At 47.4% G+C, this 13,320-nt stretch overlaps 1 long non-coding RNA gene across 1 annotated transcript; it reads right to left on the reverse strand.

Moving 5' to 3' along the window:
• Positions 1-1,286: 1,286 nt before the first annotated feature.
• LOC125112165 (uncharacterized) lies at positions 1,287-4,734 on the reverse strand. The gene is made up of 2 exons (XR_007131026.1): positions 4,428-4,734; positions 1,287-1,571 (listed from the first exon to the last, which is right to left on the reverse strand). It is a non-coding gene; the product is annotated as an uncharacterized LOC125112165 (long non-coding RNA).
• Positions 4,735-13,320: the final 8,586 nt, after the last annotated feature.

Consider the following 13,320-nt stretch of genomic DNA (forward strand, 5'->3'; position numbering starts at 1 on the left):
AGCCTAGGAACTTCTACATGCCATGAGTATGGCCCTAAAAAGACAAAAAAAAAAAAAAAGTAAAGGAAGGAAAAGAAAAGAAAAAAGAAAGTGCACTTCTCTGCCATACCAGGGCCTTTGGGGCACAGTGTTCAACCATCCACTGTCACCACCAGCCACATTTTAACACCAGGCTTAATTGCCCTGGGAGTAGGTGGCAGCATTGCCTCCAGCTCTGCCTGGGATGGAACTAACCACTCTGGGTTGGAATCCTGGCACTGACATTAATGGGTGAGCTTCAAGGGCTGCCTCTTCTTTGGAACATGTGTGGTCTTAATGGTAATTGGATAAGTGGATCTGTATTTTAGAGTCAAAAAGAGGGACGAGTAATAATACCTTCTAACCAGCCTAGATCAGGGAGGCAGAGGGGTGCGACCAGAGTGTGGCTTTAGAGGAACAGAGGAGGATCTGAGACAGAATCTTAGTACTTTTCTTTGCCATGAGGCTTAGGCCAGTCTTTTAACCTCCCAAATGCCCAATTTCTCCGGATGTGACTTGGCACCCAAAATACTCCTGTTGACATCCAGTTCTGAAGAGAGAGGTCACAGCCCAATTAAGTGTCTGTCCAGTGATGGTAACTCTTGCATGACACTTGGAAGGGCCAGTGTTTTCACAGTCTCAGATCAGATTCTTCTAGAACTTGGCCAAGGACTTGGTGCCAGCAGTTTCTGAGGAGTGTTCTCAGGAGAACCTCGTTGGTCAGCCAGGAAACCAGGAGAGGAAGGAGTTGGAGTTCAGGTGAACTGCAGCCTCAGCCTGATTCTGGGCATAGGGAGCCCTGGGCTTATCTCACCTGGAGGCAGCAGTGCTGGTGTTTGTCCTCCTGCTAGAGTGCTGGGTCACAGGCTGCTGGGGGGCAGGAGGGATGCATAGCTCCCAGGGGGGTCCAGCTCTCTATGCCTTTGTCAGGTGTACGACAGAAGATGTTTGGAAGGAAATGTGACCTGGCTCTTTTACCCTGGAGAACTGACTGGCCTCTGGGAACACCCCGCGTGGCCCCCTCCACCCCACCTCCCAACCCCGCTGCCACCCCACCCCCACCTACCCTCAGGGCACTGAGCTGGCCAGATCTGACTCCAGGTTGCAGCTCTCTCTGGGGATCAGGCAGTGGCTTCCCTCTGCTGTTTGGGGATTCGATATTTTGTCCAAGGGCACAGAGCTGCTAAGTAGAGCTGGGATTTGAACTTGAGTTTGCAGTGCTTATATTTGTTACCTAATACGGTATAACAAATCACCCCAAAACTGTGTGACTTAGAACAACCAACATTTACTATCTCACCATTTCTGTGAGTCAGGAATATGGGAGTAGCTTAGCTGGGTGGTTCTGGCTCAGGGTCTCTCATGGGGTTGTACTCAAGCTGTGGGCTGGAGCTGCAGTCGTTTGAAGGCTTGAATGGGGCTGGAGGATCCCAATACCAAGGAGGCTTACACACACTGCCAGCAACTGGAGACCTCAGTTTACCACTGGGCTTTTCACAGGGCTGCTGGAATATACCCTGATACTGCAGCTGGCTTCTGTCAGGGCAAGCAACCTAAGAGAGAAAGCAAGGAGGAAGCCACAGTGCTAATTATTTATTTATTTATTTATTTATTTTTGTCTTTTTTAGGGCCATACCCATGGCATATGGAAGTTCCCAGGCTAGGGGTCAAATCGGGGCTCTAGCTGCTGGCTTACACAACAGCCACAGCAACACGGGATCCGAGCTGCATCTGTAATCTAAACCACATTTCACAGGAATGCTGGATCCTTAACCCATTGAGTGGGGCCAGGGATCAAATCTGCATCCTCATGGATACTAGCCAGGTTCATTAACCACTAAGCCGTGAAGGGAACTCCCCACAATGCCTTTTATATCCCAGTCTTGGACATCACACTTCATCACTTCTGCCACATCTTATTCGTTAGGAGCAAGTCACCAAGTACACCCACACTTAGGAAGGGGAAGTGCCTTTTAAAGGGAGAAATATCCAGGAGTTCCCATCATGGCTCAGCGGAAACGAATCTAGCTAGTATCCGTAAGGACGCAGGTTCCATCCTTGGCCTCCTTCAATGAATTAAGGATCCAGCATTGTCATGAGCTGTGGTGTAGGTCAAAGACGAGGCTTGGATCTGCCATGGCTATGGCTATGGCCTAGGTCAGTGGCTACAGCTCCTATTCAGCCTTTAGTTTGAGAACCTCCATGTGACATGGGTGCAGCCCTAAAAAGACAATAAATAAATAAATAAATAAATAAATAAATAAATAAATAAATAAATATCCAGATTTTAGGGACATGTTTAACAACCTCCACAGTGTTGTACCACTGCTCCCCACCTTGCAGGTGTGCTTGGAGAATGCTGCCCTTGACTCCCTAGCTGATTAAGGCTCCTGATGTCATTCTGGTCATTCTGGCACTGGGGGTGGGGGTGCTCTCTCCCACCTCTTGCTGCACCCACCCTTCCCCAGGCCTGGAACATTCATTGTTCTTTCCTCCAAATCTCTTCACTTCTTCTCTAGGTATCATTGTTCTGCTTTCCCAGAGAAGGATGTGAGATGCTGTAAGACCTGTGATTTGACCTTTGTGGGAAAGGGATATTCAATGTGGTCACATTGGCCAAGGATGCTGGAGGGGAGTCTCTGTAGGGCTGAGGCAGAGTGTCCTGGTCCCCAGGAGAGACCTGAGCCCAGATGAAGCCTGATCCACTCAGCACACACCACCCTTTGATCTGAGGATGAAGAAGTACTCAGCTATATCACCCCATTTCTCTTTCCAGTGTACTTGTGAGGCAGAGTGGGGGTGGGGGTGAGGGTGGGGGGGTGGGGGATTAGGGCAGAGATATTTTTTCTTGACCTCATTTGACTTGGGACTGGAAGACCAGTGTCCATTGGCAGCTGCTGCTCACCCTTCTGCCACTCTGAGCTTTGTTTTGGGATGTGGTGTTTGTGAGCATGTTCTTTGAAGGCCTCCAACTACAGTGAACTTAACTGACCCAGGGCCCCAGCTCCTGGATCCTGAATCCATCCCCTCATGTATGCTGAGGCCATGGCACTTCCCATGATCCATCAGTACCGAGTACAGAAGAGATACTAAGGTCACCCGTTTCTGGGAGACAGGGGACTCCTTGGGTGTCCCCTAACTTTGGCTCAAGGACCTCCGGATGGCTTTGCTGAACCTCCTTAGACAGCACAACAGTCTAGGATGCTCCCACTCAACCTACCTTTCTCCTTTGCTCAGAGTCAGGGCTACCAGTTCAAATATGGGACACTCAGGTAAATGTGAACTTCAATCAAATAACAATTCTTAGTATAACTATGTTCCTATTACTGCATGGGATATGCTTACACTAAAAAATTATTTGTTGTTTATCTGAAATTCATATTTCCCTGGGCATGCTGACTATTTGCTAAATCTGATGACCCTACTTGGGGTCACACTCACCTTGTAGCCTCCTCTGCTCCCTCTCTGTTTCCTATCACACATGCACTTCCTCTGATAAAATCCCTGCATGTTTAATCCCTCTTGGTGTCTGCTTCTCAGAAGACCTGTACTAATATAGCAGGGTGGGGCTGGGAGTGGGGAGCACCAATAGGCAGGCTTGGCTTACAAACATCTCCTGTCATTACAACTGGCATGGTCCCAGGAGTGGGGCCATCTTTGGCTGCTCAAAGCTACAGCAGGGGGGAAGAGGAACTACCGTTTGGTTCAAACTGGAATGCACTTTCCAAGTGCAAGGAAGTTCTAAATCAGTTATCTAATTTCAGGGTGCTCAAATGCCTGGGGGAAGATAAGGGAAATGCAGATTCTTAGGTCCCTCCCTCTGGAAATTCCAATTCTATAGGTCTACGGTTGGGGTCAAAAATTTGCATTTTTTCAGGCTTCGCAGTTGATTTTGAAACGACACTGGGAAAATAGCTCAGCATATTTTATAAACTTCTCTGAATACTACTGCCCATGCATATTCAATGCTCTCTCCTGGTGATAATTAGCATTGAGTAGTCAAGGCATCAAAAGCAGGGAGTAAATTTGCTTTCCTTACTTTCCCTCCATGCTTATTTTTCTAAAGGCTCTCTCTGGGTTAGAAAAATTTGCTAAGAGTCTGGGTCCCTGAGAAGATATGGCATTCTTTCTTTTGTTTGATAATGAGAATAGCATAAATCACTTTTCCTCTTGCCTGCTAGGAGGCTCCAAGCAAGATTTTTGTGTGAGTTGCAATACTCTTCCTAAATCAGGATTTCTGATACAAGAAATTCCTGCCCCCCTGCAGAGTAAACACAAAGGGACTTCATTACACTGTTATTGTGGTGTCATTCCTGGCAGTAATAGTGGACTATATGTTTGTTTCTTATCGTACACAGCAGCCTCCTCTCCTTCAAAAGCATACAGAATACAAACCATTGCTCACTTACCTGACTCTTGAGATCTGGAGGTGCTTCCCAGGGGCCAGGGTCATCTGTTTCTGTCCTTCCTTGGGAAGGTGAACGTAGAGGGTAAAGCTGCAGAGAGGGTGTGGGCCTCCGAGGGATAGTAAGGCAGGTGCCACCCTGAAAGGCAGAGCTGGGTGGGTATCAGCACAAGGGTGGCGGCTGGCCGGTGTAACCAGTGTGTTTGGAATGGGTGTTGGCTGACTCTGATCCCAGGCAGGCAGGGTGAGTCGGCCAGGATGGAATGTCCTGACTCATCCCTGTCTCGGTTTCTTTTAGGGTGGAGGGCTGCCCCCAGGGGCTGGGAAATCTGGAAAGAAAAAGATGGACAATGGGGCTTAATATGAAGCCTGTGGGAACAGGAGTCCTGGCCATCAGGGTTAAAGGCCCCTTCCATCCCAACGTTCCACCAACAACCACTTATTGAAGACCTGTGAAGTTTAGCCATGCGCAATGGACTGGATTTGGGGTCATCAGGGCATCTCCCACCCCAGAGATTTAGACGACCAATTTCTTGTTTTAGCATCTCATTTCAGATTAGGGCATCCTTCCTCCAATTTTCCTGCTCATCAGCCTCAGCTGGGTGACATGGGGCAGGTTATTTGAGCTCCATCTATTGAATGGTGTGTAGGGGTGAGGGGGCCTGGTCCCAGCGTCTTCCCTCCTGTGTGCTGGGATCAATTCCTCCTCCCTTGACAGTGTGATGGCTGGACATGCTGATGGAAGCCTGATGGGGATACATCCTGTCCAGGCATTTCTCCGTGTGCCCAGCCCTGCGCTGCTGGCTCAGAACCACCCTCAGAAGGACTTAACTGGCTGGGTGCAGGGCAGCAACACCACCTGCCTAGGAGCCAGGAGCATCTGTGTTGCATCTGAACTCCTGCCTTTCATTATGGAAGCCCCAAGGCCAGTGTTCTTACCAGCCCTAGGACCATGTACTTCTTTTTAAAGGAGCTCCAAATCTAAGGGGCTGGGGCTAGGGTTAGTTTCTGAGCAGGTTCATTTTGTCCATTTTCTAAATGAGCTTCAAGTGGGAGTTCACCTGCTGAAAGAAAATGAAATAACCCCCAAATCCTAGGCTTCTAAATGAGAAACACAGGGTTTTTAATGCCCTAACCAAAGATGGCGAGAGGACACTCCTGGCAAAACCAGGCCCTGGCCAGTGGCTACACAGGCAGAGGGACAGGTGAATTCTGTCCCCCAGCTGCTGAGGCCGTGGGTGAGTCACTGTCCATTTTGGAGCATCAAGTCCTCCCAATAACACAGGGAAATTCTACCCCCAGTGTAGTTGTCCTGTGGTCCAGAGTGATACAAGTGAGTATACCAGGTACCGGATCCTGGGGGTCTCTCTGTCATCACCTCCCCTGCCTTCCTGGATCTTGGGACTCCACTCTGGAGGGGGATAAAGAGCCATCTGGGGCGCTGCTAGTCATATTTTGGTAAATTAAATCATAGTCACCCAAGCACTCCTTAAAAGGTACCGATTCGGCACATGGTGAAATGGAAGCACCCCTGATTCCACAGTGTTGGTATTTTCCCGGACACTGCTCCACCCCTGGAGGGTGAACAATTTCCTGTCCCTTAAAAAAGTGAGCTGCACTGAGAGGGCCTCTGCAGAAATAACTCACAGGCTGTAATTACCTCCGAGTGTCAACTCTCTGGCCAGTGAAGACAATCATTAGCTAATAACACCCGACGCTATGTGGCCTGTGAAGTGTAGCCTTTGTTGTACAGGGGAGGGAATAGATGGAGGTGTGATGGGGCTTGTCAGGGTGGGATCTCTGTGTGGGGTCTCTGTTGCTGGCAGGTGGGGCCCTTGCAGTAACAAGAGCCATGTGAGCCTTGCTACGTGGATGTCCATGCTTGTGGACCAGGCCCAGACTCCACCTCTGCCACGTGACTACTCCATCCATGAGCCCACTGTGCAAACACTGGGTGGTCAGGGGCAGAGACTGCCTCATCTACTGGCTGGGTCATTCTGTTCTCTTATGCATTTAGTGCTTCCTCTAAAGAAAATCTTTATGATGGGCACTAACAGGCAGCATAGAAATCCTCAAAGTTTGTTTGTTTGTTTGTTTTGCTTTTTTAGGGCCACACCCATGGCATGTGGAGGTTCCCAGGCTAGAGGTCTAATCAGAGCTACAGCTACTGGTCTACACCACAGCCACAGCCACAGTACCTCTAGATCCGAGCGGAATCTGTGACCTACACCACAGCTCATGGCAACACTGAATCCTTAACCCACTGAGCAAGGCCAGGGATTGAACCTGCAACCTCATGGTTCCTAGTCAGATTTGTTTCCACCGCGCCATGATGGGAACTCCAGAAATCCTCAAAGTTTGTGCCAACATCCACCATATGCCTCTTCACGGGGCCGCTTTGTACCCGGTTTTCCCATCTTGTTCCTCCAAGGCCTCTGATCAACCAGCTAAGTCATTCATCAACACTCATGCATCTGTGTATATTCTTTTTTTTAATTGAAGAATAGTTGATTTATAATGTTATGTTAATTTCTGCTATATTGTAAAGTGATTCAAACATATATATTTATATATGTGTGTATGTACACACACACACATATATATACATACAGTCTTTCTTTTTCTTTTGATGGCCCCACCCACTGTATATGGAAGTTCCTGGGCTATAGGTCAAATTGGAGCTGTAGCTGCCAGCCTACACCACAGCCACAGCAATACCGTATTTGAGCTGCATCTGCAACCTATGCCACAGCTTGCAGCAACACTAGATCCTTAATCCACTAAGTGAGAGACCAGGGATTGAACCCATATTCTCACAGACACTATGTTGGGTTCTTAACCTGCTGGGCCATGATGGGAACTCCTATGATCTTTTTTATATTCTTTTCCATTATGGTTTATCTCAGGATATTGACTACAGATCCTGCAGTTCCCGTCATGGCTAAGTAGTTAACAAACCCGACTAGTATCCATGAGGATGCAGGTTCAATCCCTGGCCTCGCTCAGAGGGGTAAGGATCTGGCACTGCCGTGAGTTGTGGTGTAGGTTGCAGATGTGGCTCGGATACCCAGTTGCTGTGGCTGTGGAGTAGGCCTTCGTTTGTACAGCTGTAGCTCCAATTCAACTCCTAGCCTGGGAACCTCCATATGCTGTGGGTGTGGCCCTAAAAAGACAAAAAAAAAAAAAGAATATAGTTCTTGTGCTATACAGTAGGACCTTGTTTTTTATCCATCCTTTGTATAATAGTTTGCCTCTGCTAACCCTAAACTCCCAGTCCATCTCTCCCCTACCTACCTCCCCCTTGGCAACCACAAGCCTGTTCTCTATGTCTATGAGTCTGTTTCTGTTTCATAGATAAGTTCGTTCATGTCATATTTTAGATTTCACATATAAGTTATATCATCTGGGAAATTGTCTTTCTCTTTCTGGCTTATTTCACTTAGTATAATAGTCTATACTTGCATCACATCGCTGCAAATGGCATCATCTCATCTTTTTTTTAAGGCTGAATAGTATTCCATTGTATATATGTACTGTATCTTATTTGTCCATTTATCTATCCATGGACATTAGGTTTTTTCCATGTCTTGGCTATTGTGAATAGTGCTGCAGTGAACATAGGTGTGCATGTATCTTTTTGATATGGTTTTGTCCAGATATATGCCCTGGAGTGGGATTGCTGGATCATATGGCAACTCTTTTTTTAGTTTTTTGAATAATCTCCATACTGTTTTCCATAGTGGCTGCACCAATTTACATTGGGGTTAATATATAAAAAGGTTCTCTTTTGGAGTTTCCATTGTGGCTCAGCAGTAATGAACCCGACTAGTATCCATGAGGCTGTGGTTTCAATCCTTGGCCCCACTCAGTGGGTTAAGGATCAAGCAGTGCTGTGAGCTGTGGTGTAGTTTACAGACACAGCTCAGATCTGGTGTTGCTGAGGCTGTGAAATAAGCCGGCAGCTATAGCTTTGATTTGACCCTAGTGTGGGAAATTCCATATGCCGTGGTGCAGCCCTAAAAAAGCCAAAAGAAAAAAAAAAAGAAAAAAGTTCCCTTTTCTATCTGTATATTCTGGGGTTGTTTCCCCCCACCCCCTTTTTTTAGGGCCACACCTGAGGCATATGGAGGTTCCCAGGCTAGGAATCTAATTGGAGCTACAGCTACCGGCCTACACCACAGCAACATAGGATCCAAACTGCGTCTGCACCACAGCTCCTGGCAATGCCAGATCCTTAACTGAGTGAGGTCAGGGATCGAATCCACAACCTCATGGTTCTTAGATTCCTTTTCACTGGGCCACAAGGGGAACTCCTCTATCTATATATTCGTATCTCAGTGGATGGATCGCCAAGTGCATTTGGTTCCCCTACCCCCGCAATCAGGGATATTCTCTTTCTCTCGTGTCTTTTCTTTCTTGTCTGTGTGTGCCAGCACAATGGCAGTCCCTTCCATCTGGTATCCGCACCCTGGGCTCACCTAACCAGCAGCCATGCTCAGGCCTTTTCCTCTCTGTCAACTGGCCACAGGGATCCCTCATGGGACCAAAGAGGTAAGCTGAGGGAAAGACATCCATGCAGCAGTGATGGGTGGCTTGAAAAGCCATGCCGCCTGGTCAAACAGCTTAGTTTTCCCCTCTGGCCCAGTTTATGCCTGATCCTAGATGTCCCACTTCCATCCTAGGCCTGCCCACTTAATGAAGTGATGGGTCAGACATTACCCAGCTCATGACAGCCAGTCCTGACACATGGTCATTTGATGTCCCATGGTCACATGGCCAGTCCCTACCTGGGTGGAGTAGTATGCTTGGCGCTTCTTTTGAGTGGTATGTAGTTCTTTCCTGCAGTTATATGACCTTGATCAAGAACTCAGTGGGTCTGTGCTGTGCTTCTCCAGCAGAAGGACAGAGTCTCCACACAGCATCTTTGTTTTCCTCAGATACCTCTAGCAGCCTGGGATCTTACAGGTCCCATGATCCATGCAGCAGGACTGCAAGTATTATAGCTAGGACCTGGGGCAGGGCCCTTTCTTGCTCTGGGCCCCACTCATAACCATCAGTTTTCATTGTCACCCCTAAAATGGATCATAACATTTTTCTTAAAATGCTACATCCAAAATCCAGAGGTGTATGCAGTGTTGTGCTATTTTCATAGAGGTAGAAGATCAAAAGGACAAAATTTTTTCTCTTACTCTAAACAAAATATGTCCCAGAACCATTACACCTTTGAGTCTTTATTTTTTATTTTTTTAATTTTTTTTTGTCTTTTTTTTTTTTTTTTTTTTTTTTTGCGTTTTATTGAGCCACTCCTGCGGCATTTGGAGGTTCCCAAGCTAGGGGTCTAATCAGAGCTGTAGCTCCCGGCCTACACCAGAGCCACAGCAACATGGGATCCGAGCCTGTCTGTGACCCACAGCTCACAGCAACGCCAGATCCTTAACCCACTGAGCAAGGCCAGGGATCGAACCCGCAACTTCATGGTTCCTAGTGGGATTCGTTAACCACTGTGCCACGATGGGAACTCCCACCCTTGAGTCTTTATATGACCCATTCTTTTTTTTTTTTTTTGTCTTTTTGCCTTTTCTAGGAATGCTCCCGCAGCATATGGCGATTCCCAGGCTAGGGGTCTAATCTGAGCTATAGCTGCTAGCCTATGCCAGAGCCACAGCAACTTAGGATCCGAGCCACAACTGCAACATACACCACAGCTCATGGCAATGCCAGATCCTTAACCCACTGAGCAAGGCCAGGGATCGAACCCGTGACCTCATGGTTCCTAGTTGGATTCGTTAACCACTGAGCCACAACAGGAACTCCAATATGACCCATTCTTTGTAGTAACTGTGCATCCAAGGTATTTGCCATTTCTTGCACATCTGGTCCAAGGAACATAATATCATCTATGAAATCGACATTGATATGATATTCTAGCCAGTCTAGGTCCCTTTATAGTCTATTGTGACAGAGGAGTGAATTAACAGAGCCCTCAGGCAAGACTACAGTGTAGACTGTTGTCTGCCCCATGTGAATGTAAACTGATCTGTATGGACAGAATGCATTTGCCACACCCCTTACCAGAGGCTATGCTAATCTGCTCAAATAAAGATACCTTATCAGGTTTAGCAGCCACAATGGGGCTATTATGTATAAACAATAGTTTGTGGTAGACGCCTGTCATCAGACTACAGGTCTGACTCCTGCAGGGTCCAGGCTGTTGAATGAAATGGGAATATATTGGAAATGATGTTCAGGTCTTTGACGGGGGCCTAATCTCTGTCATCCCCCTAAAGTGTGATATCATTTGTAATTTACTGTCTTGGAAAGAGTAGATATGGTTTTAGGAGCTTTCACTTAGTCTTTCTTACAACATAGCTCTTATTCTACTAGTCAATAAGAGGATTTATTTGCAAGCAAGTCCATTGCAATTAAACAAATGAGAGCTGGAGAAAGGACCACTGGCTAGGTCCATGGATTCAGTGGACTTACTGTGAGATGAACCTAGGCTGGAGCTTCATTTATTACCTGACCTCTGCAAGCCTCAGGCTCATAGGGGGAACATGATGGCTCTTTGGTGCCAAGAGATCTGGGCATTTCTTTTTCCCCATTGTGCAATTATCTGAGTAAATATCCCTGGGATCCTTTGCAAGAGGGTTGGGGGGTTCATTCCACTATGCAGTGGCATGATTTTGCAGGGCTCTCCCTTACGGAGACCTGGTCTCTCCTTCACTTGATGGGTTCTGAGTGTAAGAACTGGCTCAAGTCTGGAAAGTGGGCAAGGCATTGTGACTGTACATTGAGGTAGCTGACCTTGGCCTTCTGCTTATCCTTGACCACTACTGATTTTATGAATAAAGCAATCCCTATGGTAGGTGACCCTCTATTTTACCACTAGGAGCATCATCTCATATTATCCATATCCATAGATGGATGCAGGTTGGGCGCCCCTGGCTGTGATTCTAAATTTGTTATCCAAGGGTTCCCATCATGGTGCAGCCGAAACAAATCCAACTAGGAACCATGAGGTTGCAGTTTCAATCCCTGGCCTCGCTCAGTGGGTTTAGGATCTGGTGTTGCCATGAACTATGGTGTAGGTCACAGATGTGGCTCGGATCTGGGATTTCTGTGGCTGTGGCATAGGCCGGCAGCTGTAGCTCCAACTACACCCCTAGCCTGGGAACCTTCATATGCCGTGGGTGCGGCCCTAAAAAAAAAAAGACAAAAGACAAAATAATAAATAAATAAATATGTCATCCATATGGGAATTACTCCTACTTTAATTCTGATGGTTAAGTGTTGTCACCTGACCTCAGCTATCTCTAGATCCTGTCATCCTTATGGTTACTAGGGAGCCCAGCTCTGAGAGTCATCTCAGCAGGGCATCAGGACAGGCCCCTAGGACCTTCTCTGGGTGTTAAATCCTCTGTCATGGGACAGTGTGCTCATATCTTCCTTATTTAGTTTAGATTCTGGCCTCCTTGATCCAGCACCAGGAAGATCTCTTTCCAGGTCTGTTCTCCCAGATCCTGCTCCAGAATTCTCCCAGATTCTGTTGATACAAAATAGGCAAAAACTGCAGCTCCTTCAATATATGTTGAACCCTCTTCTTCCTTAGTATGGCCAGCACTTAACCATTCAAACAAACTAGCAAGGCTAAGACTCTAGCAAGGCTAAGACTCAAGCGAGGCTAGTTGTAGGTCTGGTGCCCAGGAGGGGAGGTGGGGCAGATCCTGAGGAGGGTAGACATTGTCCTGTAAGGCCTCTGTCTCATTTGAGTCTTTTGCATAGTCATCAGGCAAGGGAAGTTACCTCCTCTATCAAGGCTGCAGGAGAATCAGAGGTCAAGTTTTCCAAGAACATCTACCTAGATATTCCTATCCCAAGTCTCAGAGCCCCACTCCTTCCCCACCAGAGCTTTGACTAGATGGAAATTAACTTCTCTGAAGTTCTGCTGCTCTTACAATTAGAGCCTAAGGCTGCTCCTCAGCTTAGTCTGCCCTTTGGTTACAAGAGATAAGGAAATCCACTGCCAGGGAGGCCCTCTGGTTTTCGTGCATTCTGAACTGATCAGTACTTGCCCTCAGTCTACTATTTTTTTCTCTTTGAAATATCAATGGTGTTCAGCAATAGTCATCCAATTCCATTGTCCTTAGAGTTATCTTCTGTTTCCTGCAATTTTTCACATGCCTGAGACATCCAAGGAGCCAGTGCACCCCCTCCCACCTGCACTCCATCCCAGTGAACCACACCTAGAAGTCTTAGCATTTGTGCAGCTACAGTCAATCAGGCAGAGAGAAGGAGGAAGCCAGTGGGCAACCAAGCCAGGACCAGTAGTCCTTCTTCTGGCTCAACTGCATCACAAGGTAAGGGGAGAAGTGGAGCTCCCTGGATTCCAAGAAAAGCCAACTCCCTCTAATGACCTTGACTAAGAGAAAGTATAGTTACGGTAAGTATTCCTGAGCTCAGGAAGCCAGAGAAGCCCAAGAATTCCTAGGAAAGGCATGGAATTGGGTCTACCAAGGCCAAAATCTAACAACCTCTGGGACCGCAGCAGGAGAAGCTGGGAATCTCCACCCGGGAACAGGGCACTTGCTTGCTTGGGGGCTGCCTGCCCTCTTCTCTCCATTCACTGGCCTTTTCTGTCCATATCTAAGAGCTAGGAAAATCTGACTTGGCACAACTAGCTACTGTTACACTGCTGGGAAGACATTTACCATCCATCAGACCACATCCTGGGCTATTGATCAGACTGGGCATCAGCACCATGGCACCAACCAGGAGGCAACAGGGTACCGTGGGTGTGAGAAGAATCTGGGTCTGGCCTGCCTGGTTTTGAATTGTGTCTCCACCACCCAGAGACTTTGTGTCCTTGGCTGAGTAACTGAACCTTTCTGTGCCCCAAT

The sequence above is a fragment of the Phacochoerus africanus genome, chromosome 1 (assembly GCF_016906955.1).
Source record: "Phacochoerus africanus isolate WHEZ1 chromosome 1, ROS_Pafr_v1, whole genome shotgun sequence".
In the NCBI taxonomy this organism is placed as follows: Eukaryota; Metazoa; Chordata; class Mammalia; order Artiodactyla; family Suidae; genus Phacochoerus; species Phacochoerus africanus.